This window comes from Paramisgurnus dabryanus, chromosome 20 (assembly GCF_030506205.2).
Source record: "Paramisgurnus dabryanus chromosome 20, PD_genome_1.1, whole genome shotgun sequence".
NCBI lineage: Eukaryota > Metazoa > Chordata > Actinopteri > Cypriniformes > Cobitidae > Paramisgurnus > Paramisgurnus dabryanus.
Genome location: NC_133356.1, coordinates 10,417,265 through 10,434,137, shown reverse-complemented (window position 1 = coordinate 10,434,137; position 16,873 = coordinate 10,417,265). Strand labels below are relative to the sequence as shown.

General features: G+C 38.8%; 1 protein-coding gene across 4 annotated transcripts in view; it reads right to left on the bottom strand.

The window, feature by feature from the left end:
- The window catches only part of slc8a3 (solute carrier family 8 member 3), a 58,211-nt gene extending 49,033 nt beyond the window's left edge, over window positions 1-9,178 (bottom strand). For 2 of the 4 annotated variants that reach the window (XM_065296364.1, XM_065296367.1), the window contains exon 1: window positions 8,356-8,942. The gene's annotated coding sequence lies outside the window, so the exon portion shown is untranslated. Of the gene's footprint in view, window positions 1-8,355; window positions 8,944-8,969 lie in introns of those variants that run through there. The other 2 variants (XM_065296365.2, XM_065296366.1) reach the window with 2 other exon arrangements.
- Between the last annotated feature and the right edge of the window lie 7,695 nt (window positions 9,179-16,873).

The following is a 16,873-nucleotide window of genomic DNA, read 5'->3' as shown; positions in this document are numbered from 1 at the left end:
CAGACTAAGGGCTCTATTTTAACGATCTGAAACGCAAGTGCGAAGCGCAACGCTCAAGTGAGTTTGTGGGCGGATCTTGGGCGCTGTTGCTATTTTCCCGGCGTGAGAAATAACTCTTGCGCCGGGCGCAAATCAATAAGGGGTTGGTCTGAAGTAGGTTCATTATTCATAGGTGTGGTTTGGGCATAACGTCAAATAAACCAATCAGAACGCTAGCCAACATTCCCTTTAAACGCAAGGGCGCAAGTTCCATGGCGGGTTGCTATTATTATGACGGATTTACCAGGCGCACGCCAGGAGCGGTTTACAGCCGAGGAGACCCACGTCCTTGTACGGGGGAATCCCACGCTTGCCAGCATAAATCGGGCACGCCGTGTAACGGGAGGTGGATCTGCCTCAGGACTTGACGCCAGCAGAGGACATCGCTGCGTCCACCCTCACCGCTGAAAGGGTTTGGGGGCTTTGAAATCGGACCCAAGAAACGCAAGCAAGGTCCAACCCCAAAGTACTCTTACAAATCAAGTTCATATACATTAAGGTTTCTTATGAAAACATTTTAACTATTATTTACATAAAATAAACGTAATACAGCCACACAACAAAGTTATGAAAATATTTTAATCGTTATTTGCATGAGAATAAATAAAAACTATCACCACAATGCTCACCACTATGATTCCCCTTATCTCGTGTATTAATATTTTTAAGTGTAACAATTTATGATTTGCAAAAATAACTGTTGCATCTGTGTAGATTAGATGAGCAAAGTGTATGCGCGTTGTGCACGCTATACATTATGGTCAAGCATGCGCCCTTAAAATAGCATAATGAACCACGCGCAACGCGCCACTGACTTTAGACTAGTTTTTTTTGGTTAGTAGCGCAATTGTTTTTTGAAACTGCAAAATAGCATAAGAGATGGTTTGCGCCGCAACACGCCTCCTTTTTGCGCTGAACCGCCCAGGGAGCGCAAGTTCATTCCCTAGTTTGCTGACGTGCATCTGTGGAGGGAAAAACCCCGCTGTGCGACGGCGCAAAATACGAATGATACATGCGTCACTGACAAAGTCAATTGCGCTGGGTGCAAGATAGGGCCCTAAAGTTTCATCATCTAATGATTTAAAGCACCAAAGTTGGATTTTACATTGATTTCGATCTTTGACATGACCTTACTCTATATTAGAAATATCAAGGTTACAGTATATCTTTGCAGAATATTCTTTACATTTCATGTAGAAAATAGTCAATTGTAAAAAATGACTTTTAGCTGGGTTTCACAGATTAGGTTAGAATTAAGTCGGACAATAAAATTTTGAAGATTATTTAAAGGAACAGTATGTAAGAAATGTATATCAATTAATCATAAAATTGCCCTGATATGTCACTAGACATTAAGAAATCATTTTCATTTCAAATACTTATATCACTCACAACAGTGGTCCGGCCAGGATATTGTCATTTAAAAAGTGGAGTTGCAGCCCTCAACTGATGTTTATGTTGTCATGTTGTGAATTGGCCACAAGTTGTTACTGCAGTACCAGTTTTGGCCACAATCCTACATACTGTTCCTTTAATAGTCCTAATCTGATGCTGTGACTGAAAATGTTGTCTACAATCAGATACTTTGCTCCATGTCTTGCCTAAAAGTTTAAACTCAAAGTTAGATTTAAACAATACATTAAGTTAAAAGACTTTGGGGCAGTTTCCAGGACAGGGCTTATCCTACTCCCACACTAAAATGCATGTTTGAGCTGCCTTAAAGGGACATTTTTTTTGAAAATTTGCTCATTTGCAAACATTTGATTTTTACTGTTTTAGAATCCATTCAGCTGATCTCCAGGTCTGGCGGTACCACTTTTAGCATAGATTAGCATAATCCATTGAATCTGATTAGACCATTAGCATCGCGCTAATAAATCCCCAAATAGTTTTTATATTTTTCCTTTTTAAAACTTGACTCTTCTGTAGTTACATTGTGTACTAAGACTGACGGAAAATTAAAAGTTGCAACTTCAATAGCAGGGGACTATTTTCGGCCACTGCGAAATATCGCCATTTTTGCCTAGAAAATCGCAACTTTAAATTTTTCTTCGGTCTTAGTACACGATGTAACTACAGAAGAGTCAAGTTTTAAATAGCTAATGGTCTTATCATATTCAATGGATTATGCTAAGCTATGCTAAAAGTGCTAGCGCCAGACCCGGAGATCAGCTGAATGGATTCCAACATGGTAAAAATCAAATGTTTAACTCTAGGGGAGCTGGAAAATGAGCATATTTGCAAAAAAAGTGGAGTGTCCCTTTAATTTAAAAACATCTTTCACTATCATATCTTAATATATATCAGTGCCATTGTTTTTTTCTCAAGATGCACACCGGTAAGGTTTTTTGTAAGTTTTGGATGTAAAAACTACTTAAATATCTTAATATAACTAAGACCTAGTCCTGGATTAATCTAAACCCTGTCCAGGAAACTTTCCGGTTTCTCTGTCTAATAATGCTAATAAGGTGATGCTCACAAGATCATGGTGCATTATTGTGTGTTAGCTGCATAAAGGACTGAAATGAAAGATCTCACTGCTATACACCCACACAGAAGAACCCCATGAGATCTTCTGCTCTGCGGTCAGATGAACTCAGTGTGTGTGTGTACTCCCAATATGACCCTCCGAAAGCACTATCTAATAAAACCACAATTTGATTCTCCAGGTCTCTAAAGCAGCAGGTCTCCTGTGTGTGAGAGTCCTGAAGGAAAGTAAATACACTTCTGAACATGAAAAACATCTTATACATAATTCCAAATACACCCATGAGGCAGCAGAGTGCTGACAGAGAGGACAACACACACACACACACACACACACACACACAAATATACAGTCTCTTTCACTTTCTCAGCATGGAGTCAATGCCAGCATTAAAAAGTAATGCACAAAAAATACAGCAGAACAGACACACAAACACTTTTACACTGTTTGTGTTCCTTCCTCAGAATGTCCACATGGAGGAAGGCTGGAGAACGAGAGGCTATTCTGTTCTGTTACACATGATGTGTATTTGAACAGTCAATTTAAAATGAAGAGATTGTCTGATAATCATTCAGAACTGCTTATCAAAGACCACACTAAATCCAAACTGAATTTGGATGTTTTTTGCTCATGTGTGTATCTGGGACAATGGACCAACGAAACGGATGATGACTCATTGTGCACTACACATCAGATCTTTTTCAAAATAAGAATGTCCCACCCTAATCCTACGACCACGTGAAACAAACTACCAAGTTCCAAATCATAGATCATGTGCCTGTGACAGCTATTAATTTAAATTTAAAGAGATAAGCCACTTTAGAAGTCCTGCACACACTTATTTTCAATAGCGAATACATAAGCACTGAAGAAGAAACTGTGCAAGCATTTCAAGGGGTGTTTAAATGGACACTCCACTTTTTTTAAAAGGCTAATTTTTTAAATGTTAAGCATTTGATTTTTACCATTTTGGAATCCATTCACACAATTTCCAGGTCTTGCGATATCACACTTAGCATAACTTAGCATAATCCATTGAATCTGATTAGACCATTAGCATCACGCTCAAAAATTACCAAAGAGTTTCAATATTTTTCCTATTTAAAACTTGACTCTTATGTAGTTACATTGTGTACCCGACGGAAAGATAAAAGTTACAATTTTCTAGGCTGATATGGCTAGGAACTATACTCTCATTCTGGCGTAATAATCAAGGACTTTGTAGTGCAGTGCCTGAAAATAGTCCCCTGCTATTGAAAGTTACCATGTTACAGCAGCAAAGTCCTTGATTATTATGCCAGTTTGAGAGTGTAGTTCCTAACCATATCTGCCTAGAAAATCACACCTTTTAATTTCCATCAGTCTTAGTACACAATGTAACTACAGAAGAGTCAAGTTTTAAATAGGAAAAATATCGAAACTCTTTGGTTATTTTTGAGCGCGATGCTAATGGTCTAATCAGATTCAATGGATTGTGCTAAGCTATGCTAAAAGCGGTAGTGCCAGACCGGGAGATTGTCTGAATGGATTTCAAAACCGTAAAAATCAAATGTTCTCTAGGGGAGCTGGAAAATGAGCATATTTTCAACAAAAGTAGAGTGTCCCTTTAAGGATGTGTAGTGTTTTCAGGAGGGTTTTTAGTGTTGTACGTTTTTAAATTGTATGATGTTATTTTGTGCATGTAGTGTTTGGCTACGAGCACAGATCGCAATGCCCGCCATGCTAGTATCGTAAATAATCTTATGATACGAAAACCATAAATCCGATGTGATGTTCAAAAGACTTAGCTGAATGTCTGCTTTTGAGTGGAGGATCCAACCAAACAGATCAACAGATTAAACCACGAGCCTTCAGCAAAACTACTAAAGCTGTCTGAGCATCTGAAACCATGGAGTTCCCATCACGCAGATGGAGGGTTTGAATTTAAGTCACGGTGTGATCGGGTCAGACCTCTCAAGAATCATAATTGGCAGCATTTCAAGTTGATGAGCCAATCATGGGTAACAACCTTTCTACTATCTCGGCTGTTCCCATGGCAATGAAATACCTAGGTTGCAGGCAAATACAATCTTTTGGATCTCAACACACACAAGTGGCACTAGTAAGTGACGAGCAACATTGCAAACAGTTGCATTCAAGTTTTTTATCCAGAGGACGCAAATTTGTTATTTTAAAGGACAGTTCACCCTAAAAATTTAGATATCATTTTCTCATGCCGTATCATTTCCTCATGTTGAAATTTTTTGTCTAGACAAGAGGATGTGAATTATCTTCTTTAGAGGGATAGTTTACCCCAAAACTGAAAATAAAGTTATCTTCTCATGCTGTATCATTTCCTTCGGTTGAAGTTTATTATCTAGACAAGAACTAAGGGTGACAAATTTGCAAGGCTCTACAGTTAAGCTACAGGAATACCAATGAAAGTAAAGGTTAGCCATGGGGTGTCAAGCTGAAGGAATGACAAAAAGTATTCCAGTATCAAGCAGGTTTACCGAATTAATTAATGAAGCCCTTGCATTTAAAGGGCACCTATTATGCCTATATTTACATGATGAAATATAAGTCTCAGATGTGCCCAGAACATGTCTGTAAAGTTTCAGCTGAAAATACCCAACATATCTTTATAACAGCATGCCCCAATTTGGCTGGGATCAAAAACATGCTGTTTTTGTATCTGTACCTTTAAATGCAAATAAGCTACTGCTCCTCACACCCAAAAAGAGACTTTTAGTTAAAATAGATCTGAGGCGGCCGGTGACTTCTTTTTTCGAGGGCGCCCGATGCGAAGTTTGTCACAACATGTATGTAGCCGGTCATGCGTGGTGTTCGTAATTTCAAAATATGTGTTCGGCGCGTCAAGTGAACCTATGTGCAGGGTTTATGATAAAAGAGACGCTCACGTTACCCAGGTAAGGCAGTTTACTGTTAAGGGAGTGTCCTGTGTGTATTTTGTGAACGTGAGCGTCTTTTTATCATAAACGATTTTGACGCGTGTGCAGCAGGCACTTATTTTGACAAGACACGTAATGCACATAGGTTAACATGACGCAACAAACACAAATTTTGAAAACACGAGCAACACACATGACACTACGAACACATGGGTGATTCTCGCGAAATTAGACTTATGAGGTGTCATGAAACATTTTGATAAAAAAAATTAAATGCAAAGTAAGAGTATCAAAATAAGAAACATACTACAAACATCTCTTCATGTAATATTTTGCACATGATTTCAAATGACATCATACAAACCAATTTTGTTGTTTTTTCCACATTTAAGGGGAAAATTTTCATTACCGCAACGTGTCCATGACTGGATTTGGGTGGAAAATTTACAATTAAAAAAAAATCTAAAAAATAAAAAGCTTCAGTGCATGTTATACTATAAACATTTACAGTAAAGAAACATGTGGTATTTGGTGATCATTGATAAATGTAGAGACACTAATAAGGAATATAAATGTGTCCAAGAAAAATATTCTCATCCTCCGCAACAATTTTCAATGATTGTTTAAGCCCTCAAGGAACTAACATTTAAAAAAAAATTTGCTGGAAGGGACATAATTGACTGTGACACTCAAGATGGCTACCAGGTAAGCAGTTCTTATTTTTCTCTCCAGATAAAAGTTGAAATTTTGTTTGTCATAGTACCCAGACAACTTTTTAGTTCTCATTACCGAAAGTTGAGTTAGTAAATGCATATATTAAATGTAATATCATGTTGCGGTAATGATAATTTTCAATAATGATAATCTAAACAAATGTGAATAATTCTGTAGGAAATATTTTCTAAATCCTCCAAAAATAAGGGTTATAGTAAGTTCAGACCTTAATCTTATATGTGCACCAAAAAAATTGTCTTCAAGGGCTTTTTAAAAATTCTGATGCTGGACACGGTTTTCGTGAGAATCACCCACATATTTTGAATGTGCGCCCCTCGGAAGAGCAGTCACGAGCTGCCACTGATCTCACTATTGAGGTATGGCAGACAGTGTACAACTATGGTAATGCATGGCTTGAAGTCAGTGGCAGTGGGCGGGGCTTTATCAGTGTGACATCACATTAACAAGAGATTCAATACGGCATGTCTAATGAGACTGATTTGGTTTAATGGAGATTAAAAAAGAAGAAGTGGGTGGATTTTTCATTGTAGGGTGTTTGTGTTCACACACTGCCAACACACATTTATATCTAAACACCTTGTTAAAGTGAATTTTGCATAATGGGTGCCCTTTAAAATTTTGTATGACAGTCGTGGTCACTATTCACTGCCATTATGTAAAAAAGCCACTTTGACATTCTGCTATAAATAACTCCACTCGTGTTCCAATGCAGAATGTAATTACACAGGTTTTGAAAGACACATGGGTAAATAAATTATGACAGAATTTTCATTTCATTTTTGGCTGGATTGTTCCTTTAACCGTGCCATTACAAAGAGCTTCTAGTATACAGATATAACTCTATAGTTGTAAATTGTGGGAAAAGTAAATTTGGAAAATTTCCTTCTGACTCCTCCGCATTCTCCTCTCTCCATCTCGTATATCACACCTCGGCCGGCATACCAGAACCCTCAGTGAATCTTTACGTACGCAACTGTTGACAACTGCTGCTGAGAGAGGAGTCTTAGTTTCTCACATCAGACTATTGAATACAAACATTCACACATAAGGCCAATGAACAACGCAGGCTAATTAACATACTAATGAGGCCTCTAAGCTAACAAATTTTGTGTGTTCATTAGAGAAAGAAATTGCAAGCAGCCAGTCATGTCTGTGTATATCCATATTTATACAACTGTGTTGTATGCCCACACGCACAAGTGATGCGTTAGAAGCACAAACATCATGCCACTAAAACAAAATCGAGCTGAACGCCAGACAACAGCCCAACAATTAAAGAGCCAGCAAGTTTGCCATCGGCTGCATATCTATTTCCCAAAGTCCCGAATCTCCTTGGCCTGCTAAAGTACTTGTCTCTTTGGGTAACAGGAGAAAGGGGCAAACTACAGACACCTACAAACAGGAGCTGGGCCCCTGCCTCCCTCGACCTATTTTAAGAAATGCCCAGTTGGGAAGACACCTGATAGGGTTATAAACAGAGGGTAAGAGAGTGGGGCAGGTGTCAGCTGTCCCGAATTAATCACATATCTCAGCAAATGCTTCTTACCTGTTTGGAGAGGGACCCAGAGAGCACATGAGGAACATGCATTACATGACTAAATCAATTCTCATCTGACCATCTTACAAGATGCCAGTCTGTTTGGCAGGAATGTGCAAATTTAAGTGATGCGTCTGAGAACGGGACAAATTGCATCCATGCGTCCATGAGAGTCCAGGGGCCAAAGAGACATTCAGACACGCGCATGAAGACGCAAGTGATTGACAAGGCAAACGCACATCCTCTGTTAAACAGCAAACGGAGGAGGATCCGGCAAAAAAACACTAATGCACTAATCAGAGCCTCGTATCATAAATTATCTCACCCCCGCCCCGACCGACACCTCTCCTGATAAATGAGTCTTACACTAATTTTGGATAATTCTGATATAATCTTCTGTTAAACATAACAATTCAATGCAATAGTCATTATTTCTGCGAACGTTATAATGGCAGTGATCGCTAAAGGTTTGGGTGGTATGCTGGAAACGATCAGAGACCTGTGACGCAAATTTGGAGACATCCACAGTAATTCCACACAGCGCCGATCACATCCACTAAGCGCGCGTCGACCGCAAAATCCGCTATCCGTAAATAAAGTCGCTTGTGGCTCAAGCTGCACTAATTATCGCTGACTAACCAATAGCGACGCGCAAAGGTACGTACCTGTGATTTGAGCAAATGACAACGCTTTCCTCCAAAACGATGTTGGGCGACGCAAAATATTCCAGCCGGATCCGATGTTATACGGATCTCGTTCCCGTGCGTCTCACCGGCTCTCCGCTAAGCGCGCAGCTGGCTGCTCCTTGGTGGCAGAAATACCCCAGGGCCGCTTTCGCCCTCCTCACACGCGCGCACACACGCGCACGCACACCGACCGACTCCTGTGCCTGCCCAGTTCCGGCAGATCGATGGAACCGGCGAAGTGACGCCTCTTACCCTCGCGCGGGTCTGATGGATGCGCCGGTCACCAGGGCTGTCAGCGCGCGCTCAGATCGAAGCGCCGTTGAAAAATGGAACCGTGAGATCCATGTGATCGGTTCTTACGTGAGCCACGAGCAACAGCGGCAGACGAACGCTCGCGCCCCCTCCTCTCTCTCTCTCTCTCTTTTTCCCTGTGTATTACGTTATAGCGCAGGAAACACGTTTGTTGTTTTACAACCGATCGGGCCTCGTTTCATTTCGTGACCAAGCATCCCGATTCAGCAGAAATCGTATAACCTTCCTTCAGCACGTGTACATTTCATCCACGCGCTGAGCAAACCCGTTTTGTCGTTTACCGTTTGGATTCTGCGCGTGAACCGCTCGTTTTTTCGTTCATCACTGGAGGGTTGATTTGATAGATGAAAAATGCCGGGAATTAAAGTCGTCTAGCAATTCTCACCTCTTCCCCCTGTCTCCGCCTCCCTAGATTTTGCCTTGGAAACACACACCCTCCACCGGACGCACGCGGACACACGCGTCTGCGTCATCACATCAGCTGGGACCGAGAAGATGCACTATAATTCATGTGCATGTAACATCACATCTGTGCGCGTGGAGGACGGGTGATGCGCTAAAACATTCTCCTCAGAGACCACGTTTGACCAATGTACACTTTGCAATTTTCATAAAGAACCTTTCTGTTGCACAATAAGCCTAGAAAATGTCCTAGAATATCATCAAACAGTTGATTTATTTCACTAATTCCATTCATAAAGTGAAACTTGTATATTATATTCATTCATTACACACAGACTGATATATTTCAAATGTCTATTTTTTTTTTTTAATTTTGATGATTATAACTGGCAACTAAGGAAAATTCCAAATTTAGTATTTCAGAAAATTAGAATATTGCAAGATGTCATTACCAAAGTTAAATGAGTTGCAAATGCTGTTTTATGTTGACTTATTCAACCTTGTAAATGTGTTAAACTAGGAACTCATCTATCATTAGGGAACATTCAAGTTAAACTGTTTTATAGCTTATTTATATTAACATTTCAATATTTTAATCTTTATCCCATTAATTCTTACTGTGTGAAGTGTGTTGTTTGCGCTGTAGCTTTGTGTAGTCAGAGGATGTACACAGTTTGACCTCTGTTAATGATGACAAAGAGATGAATGTCTCTTTATCTGCTGTGTGCGTGTTGTGGTAATTCCCTATCAGCGTGCATTAGAGTTGGCCACTAAGGTGTCGTCCCCGGTAAGTGAGATGGGTGAGGATGGACATACATGCTGATTCAGCTGATGAATCTTTTGCCTGTCACACACCTGTCTCACTGTAGGAGGAGTCAGACAGATGAGGTCTATATCTACTGTTCTCTGACTCTCGGTGCATCAGCTGCTCCATGGATGCTATGGGCACAGACTCCTCTTTTAAGGAGATTGAAGTCTTAATGACATTATATGAGATTTAGAAATTAACAGGTTCCTGTTATTCCTCAAGTGCAATGCTCACACTAAATACAAAAAACGGCAGGACTACACACACATTTTCTGTTTGTATTCTGTAAAGAGGTGGTCACTATATATATATATGGTCACTATACAATTGCCAAAACAACAAAACTCATGGTGCCCTAAGACCTTGCACACAACTGTACATTTAATCATGTGTGTTCCCTGGGGATTGAAACTCGTGAATTTTTTGCGCTGCTAACAATGCTCTACCAACAATGCTCTACCAAAAGACACAATGCTCTACCAAAAGACACAATGCTCTACCAATTGAGCTGATTGTCCTTCACTGTAAATACCCACAATCTTCCCCAACAGAACAGCTGGTGCTTGTGTTAACAGGTCATTATGTGTGTGTGTGTGTCTATGGTGATTTGTTTTAGCTTTGTTACATGTGTGATAAATGATTTGGTCATGTGAAGGGCAACCATAATTAGAAGAGACTGGTACAGTGGGTTGATTACTTTGGGCTGCGCACATGCACACTTTACTTGGCTGGAGGAAAGCCACAGCATAATATATTTTGTTTGACAATCCTCTCCAGGGTTATCCCTATTCACTCTAAAAATGGCTGGGTTATTTTTGACCTATAATGGGTAAATATTGGACAGAACACATGCTGGGTTAAAAATTACCCAATGTTGGGTTGATGTTAAGCAACCATGGGGTATAATAACCCATCAACTGGATTAAAACAACCCGCCATTGGGTCAATTTTAACCTAGAGGTGTGTTCTGTCCAATATTTACCCTTTATGGGTCATTTTTAGAGTGTTGCTTGTACACTTTTTTCTACCACATCTTTTCCTTCCCTTTGCAGATGTTGCAGTGTGGCATCAGGTCTCTTTAAAATTGAACCTTTTCACAATATTCTAATTTTCTGAGATTCTGAATTCGGGATTTTCCTTAGTTATAATCAGTTATAATCATCAAAATTAAAATAAATAAACCTTTGAAATATATCAGTCTGTGTGTAATGAATGAATGTAATATACAAATTTCACTTTTTGAATAGAATTATTTATTTATTATTATTATTTATTATGATTTATTTAAAGGTGCAGTGTGTAATTTTTAGAAGGATCTCTTGACAGAAATGTAAAATAATACACAAAACTATATTATCAGTGGTGTATAAAGACCTTTTATAATGTTATGTATTTATTACCTTAGAATGAGACGTTTTTACCTACATATACCGAGGGTCCCCTTACATGGAAGTCGCCATTTTGTGCCGCCATATTTCTACAGAAACCCTTAACTAACAAACTTTTTTTACTAAGTTGTCTCTGATGACATGTTTGCCCAGTGGCGGCTACCGTAGCTTCTCTATGTGATTAAAAAACGAGGGGTAAGCAGTGGACTGAGCCATCGGTTGTAATCCACCAGAACCTCACCACTAGATGCCGCTAAAATTTACACACTGCACCTTTAATGTTTATTTGACAGGGACAAATACAAAGTAGATGCCATGCATACAGGTTTATAGCCAAGACTAATTTGCAACGCCTGTGCCAATTAGTGAAATAAATCAACTTTTGGATGATATTCTAATTATATGACCAGCACCTGTATATGATATGTAGGACATTTTCTTACTATGAAGGCTTTTATGCAACAGTTCTTTATGATAATTGCAGCACCCTTTCAAAAAGTACACATTTGTACCTACAGTACAGTACAACGTGCGTATTAGTACCTCAAAGGTATTGTACAAAAGTTGTCACCGGGGGCCAAGTACCTTTTTGTACCTAAAAGGTGCATACAAATCTATACCAAAATGGTACATTTTAGGGCCTTTTAAAAAGGTCATCCCAGTGTCAACTTTAGTACTTTTTTCTGAGAGTGTACTCATTCCAACATTTTAAAGGGTGCTGTCCCAATGACAGCTTTTGTACTATTTTTGAGAGCGTAGTGATGTCAGAGAGTAAAAGTATGTGTGGATGCCCAGCTGGCTTTTGTTAGTGCCAGCATGTTTGTGTGCGCAGGCATGATTGGCAAACGGAAATGCGCGTGTGTGCGTGCTGAAGTATGAATGAATCTGAGATTGTGTGTCCATGAGATAATTCATGTGTGCGGTGCAGTTGTTCTGCCGGAGGGTGTGTATGTGTGTATTTTCTGCCTGAACAGTCCTTCTGCTGCATAGCAAGATATTTATAGAACACAGAATTATGACAATGAAAAACCATAAGCAACATTAAGCCATATTTGTGGAATGAAACAGTCTGTGTGGGTTTTAATTTCCTACATTATAGAAATCAGAATGTGCCCACGGTTATGTTAAACCTAAAATCTGCTGCATTACACTTTTAAAATAAAAATGCCTTATGATCACAAACAAAAAAATGACTTCAGATGGGTTTGATATATTTGGTCAAAAGCTTTGTATATTTTAAAACAATGGAAGTCAATGAAACGTCCTCATAATGATAATGTAGTAAGTGAAGTATCCTTGTGTGTAACAGCAGGCAGATACTGATGTCATCCTACTGTGAGTGGCAAAGTGGTTTAGAGTTTGGAGGTGTGTACGTCACGTTAATTGCATACTACAATCTTTTAAAGATAATTACAATACTACGCACTCATGTGGGTGGTGTGTGATTTTGGAACGGGGGAGGCATTTTTCCCTTTGTGTAATGTACATGCACACCTTACTTTTCTGTCTGCCATGTGATTTGCTGGCTCAGGAAATGTGTGGTAAATATTGAATTTGATTTCTTCTTTTCTTAGTGCTGCATTTAATTATTGATGCAGCTTTCTTGCAGTTTGATGAAAAATTGAGGCACACGTGAGGGAGTTTGATACCCTTAGGTTCTGAAGGCATACCCGTGCACATGTACTAAATGCTTAAATATACACTCCACATGCATACAGTATGTGCCACAAATAGGCAAGCTGACTTGCTGGAGGCAATCAATTAGTAGTTACAGTTCTGGTAAGGCAGAATTGTTTTAATTGTCCTAAACTTCAAACCTTAATTTTAAAACTTAACGAACAGCTTATACAAACACTATTAATTATATTTCTTTTTTTTTTTGCATATATTTCTGGCTTTTATGACCTTTTATGACCAAGCATTGATATATTATTATTATTATTATTATATATAATATAATAATATAATATGATATAATATAATAATATTATTAAATATTATTTAATAATGACTAAGGCCATGTCAAAGACTGAAATTGATGGTTAAAATCAAACTTCGATGCTTCTAATCTCATGTTAAGATGATGCTGGCTGTCACAGACAGGGTCACATTTGTAGGTGCAATGTTTAACTTTAAAGGGACATTTTATCAGCTCCTCTAGAGTTAAACATTTGGATTTTTGCGGTTTTGAAATCCATTTAGCCGATCTCTTGGTCTGGCAGTACCACTTTTAGCATAGCTTAGCACAATCCATTGAATCTGATTAGTTCATTAGCATCGCATCGCGCTCAAAAATAACCAAAGAGTTTTGATATTTTTCCTATTTAAAACTTGACTCTTCTGTAGTTACATTGTGTACTAAGGCCGACGGAAAATTAAAAGTTGCAATTTCAAGGACTTTACTGCCGTAACATGGCTGCAGGAGGCGCAATGATATTATGCAGCAGCCGAAAATAGTCCTCTTAGTAACTTTCAATAGCAGGGGACTATTTTTGGGCACTTGCCACTTTTAGTTTGCTGTCGATCTTAGACCCGGAAATCGGCTGAATGCATTCCAAAACGGTAAAAATCAAATATTTAACTTTAGGAGAGCTGGAAAATTAAAATATTTTCTAAAAAAGTGGAGTGTTCTTTTAAGTAGGATTTCTTGACAGAAATGCAATATAAAAAACTAACTATATTATTAGTGGTGTATAAAGACCTATGATGAACTATATTGTTTTTATTACCTCAGAATGAGCAGTTTTAACTACATACACCGCGGTTTCCCTTACGTCATGTTTTTACAGTAGCCCTAAACCAGGGATGGGCAACTTCGGTCCTGGAGGGCCGGTGTCCTGCAGAGTTTAAAACTCTGCAGGACACCGGCCCTCCAGGACCTAAGTTGCCCATCCCTGCCCTAAATGGACAAACTGCTCTATAGAGCGCGTTTTGACTCAGACGATGACATTTTTGTCCAGTGGCAAATATCACAGCTTCACTATGCATTTCGAAAAAGGAGGGATGAGATGTGGATTGATCCATTGGTTGCAATTTAGTCTCTCACTGCTAGATGCCGCTAAAAGTCCCACATGGCACCTTTAAGATTAATATTTTAAATTTTCCATTGACTTGATTGAGAATTTACAGGTATCTGTACACAGTAGCACAGTGACGGTGTTCATTACACACAATCGACAAATCAAGATGTGTGCATTGTCTCATGGCAACAGCAAAGCAGTCCTGATGCAGCCTTTACCCTGAACTAAAAACCTGGGCCCGTATTCATGAAAATTCTTAATGCAAAGAGCAGCTCCTAGTGCCAAAATTCCAAGAGAATTCTTACAAATGTAGGTGTTTCCTCTTGGTATTAACTCTTTCCCCACCATTTATGAGTTATCTTATCAATTAAGAAAAAATCTTTCCCTGCCAATGACGCTTCCATGACGAGTTTTTACGGTAATCTATAATTCCGCTATTATCCACTAGGTGGCCCTCTTACACAATTTATAAAAAATTGCAGCATCAACTAATTCAACAACATTGTAAACTCTGTGTATGTTTTGATCATTGTTCTGAATCTGATCTCTAACGGTACGTTCACACAGGGCGTACGCGTTAATGCTTCCCTTTCACTTTAATAGGTGACGTCATGTGTTGCCGAACTGAATTGTGGATCCATCGGCGCCCCATCACTGCCGTTGCTCGCGGCAGAAGTTTGACATTTCTCAGCCAATCAGATCGCCTTATGCAAATAACCTAGCCAAGGTCAGCCAATTATGTTTATAAAAGACTGTGGCTGTTGGTCACGCTTCAGACAAGCCTTCCATCAAGCGTTAAAGCTTGGGTCCCGTGTGAAAGTACCGTAACAAAAGTCCCTTACAAAAATATTATATTATTTCAGCTTTTTGCTCAAAATGTGGTATTTTTTAAGAAACCTATTTCAGAAGTTATAAAACGAGAACAAATGAAGGGTGAAACTTTTTTCCCCGTTTTGTTTGTTTAAAAGCAGGGGGTCTATTCTTTCATTTGATATGTTTATATATTTAAAAAAGAATTTTTTTCTGGAAGGTATTTTGTAAAAATCACAAAAATGGTGGCGGGCAACTTAAAAAAAAAAAGGCTGGCGGGGAATGAGTTAAAGAGAAAATTCTAGTAAAGATAAAATGATTCACAAAGAATCCTCAAAAAGTGTTCGGTGTAGGGAGGAAGATTTAAGAGATTTAAGAGAGTTAGCAAATCTTAGCAAAATGGTGATTTGATTAGAGACACTAACATCTCCGAAAATGAAAGTGCCAGAAATTAAAGTAATAATTTCATTATAATATCCAAAATATCAGTAGCACAGTCATTATATATATATATATATATATATATATATATATATATATATATATATATATATATATATATATATATATATCTTTACATTTTCTTTTTTTACATTTGGGACGGACATTTGCAATGGAGGTGAAGATGGCAACTTTAATCATTCAATCCTCTTCACATCATACAGCCTTTAGCTGTATTCAATTTCACATGGTGCTGCAAGAACCACAGGCTAATGACATCAAAGTACCATGAAAGTGATTCGAGGTACTTTCATGTCATCTGCCTGTCGGTTTCTCGTGGCACTGCATGAAGTTGAACATGACTTATGTCTTTGTGACTTCTAGACTAGCAGCGAAAACTACATATTGTGCCTTTATGTTTAAGTTGCAAGCACAAGATCATAAAATTGCTAGACAAAGTAGCAGTGAACAAAATAATTTTTTTAAATCACAATCTATTTTTATTTTCAATTTATAAACACATAACATCAAATTATTGTTAAATTAAAAATAAATACTTTCTGCCAGGCAACTAGGGACAAGTCACAACACTTGATAAGTATTTTACTTCAATATTTTTCACAGACCAGCCACTTCAACTATTCACGGCTTTCCCGTCACATATGTTTTGATTTAAACTGGACACGCGAGTGGCTTTTACGCCCCGGAGGATTTCTGAACTCCTGAAGACCAATTTGTTCACGTGTCCCCTTTCCCCCTGGGGGTCATTCCCATATGAGCAATTAAAGTAAAGGTATACATGATATGACAATGTTGGAATTTCCAGCAGGATAGTGATGAAGGAAAGGAGGGTCAACAGGGGCTTGTTAAAATGCGCCTCAGAACAAGGCATCACATCACACATGAGTTAATGTTGGCGTTAACATTTGCCTGAGAGCAGCAGTGTGTATCCGGATCCTGACAGGAATACACATGCTCTCCAGGATTGAAAAAAGCCCATCTGCAGTTGCACAGTTGGAGGCAAAGTATCCCAGAGACATCAAACCCTCGAAATCACCCTACTACAGGTGTTATATTGATTAAAAGAGCAGTAGGGGATGAGTTGGTGACTCAGTGGTTTTGCATCATGCCTTTTACACTGCATCCATAAGCAGCACGTAACTGGCATTGCAGCATAACTGCAATAGGAGCGTGCTTTCACATGAATGAACTGTGGTTATTATAACCTGAAAATAGTATTATGGGTCACACCGCTCAAGTAAGTGCACAACAGAGCAAGATTTTTTACTTTATAAAAGACAACATACTGTGTTAAC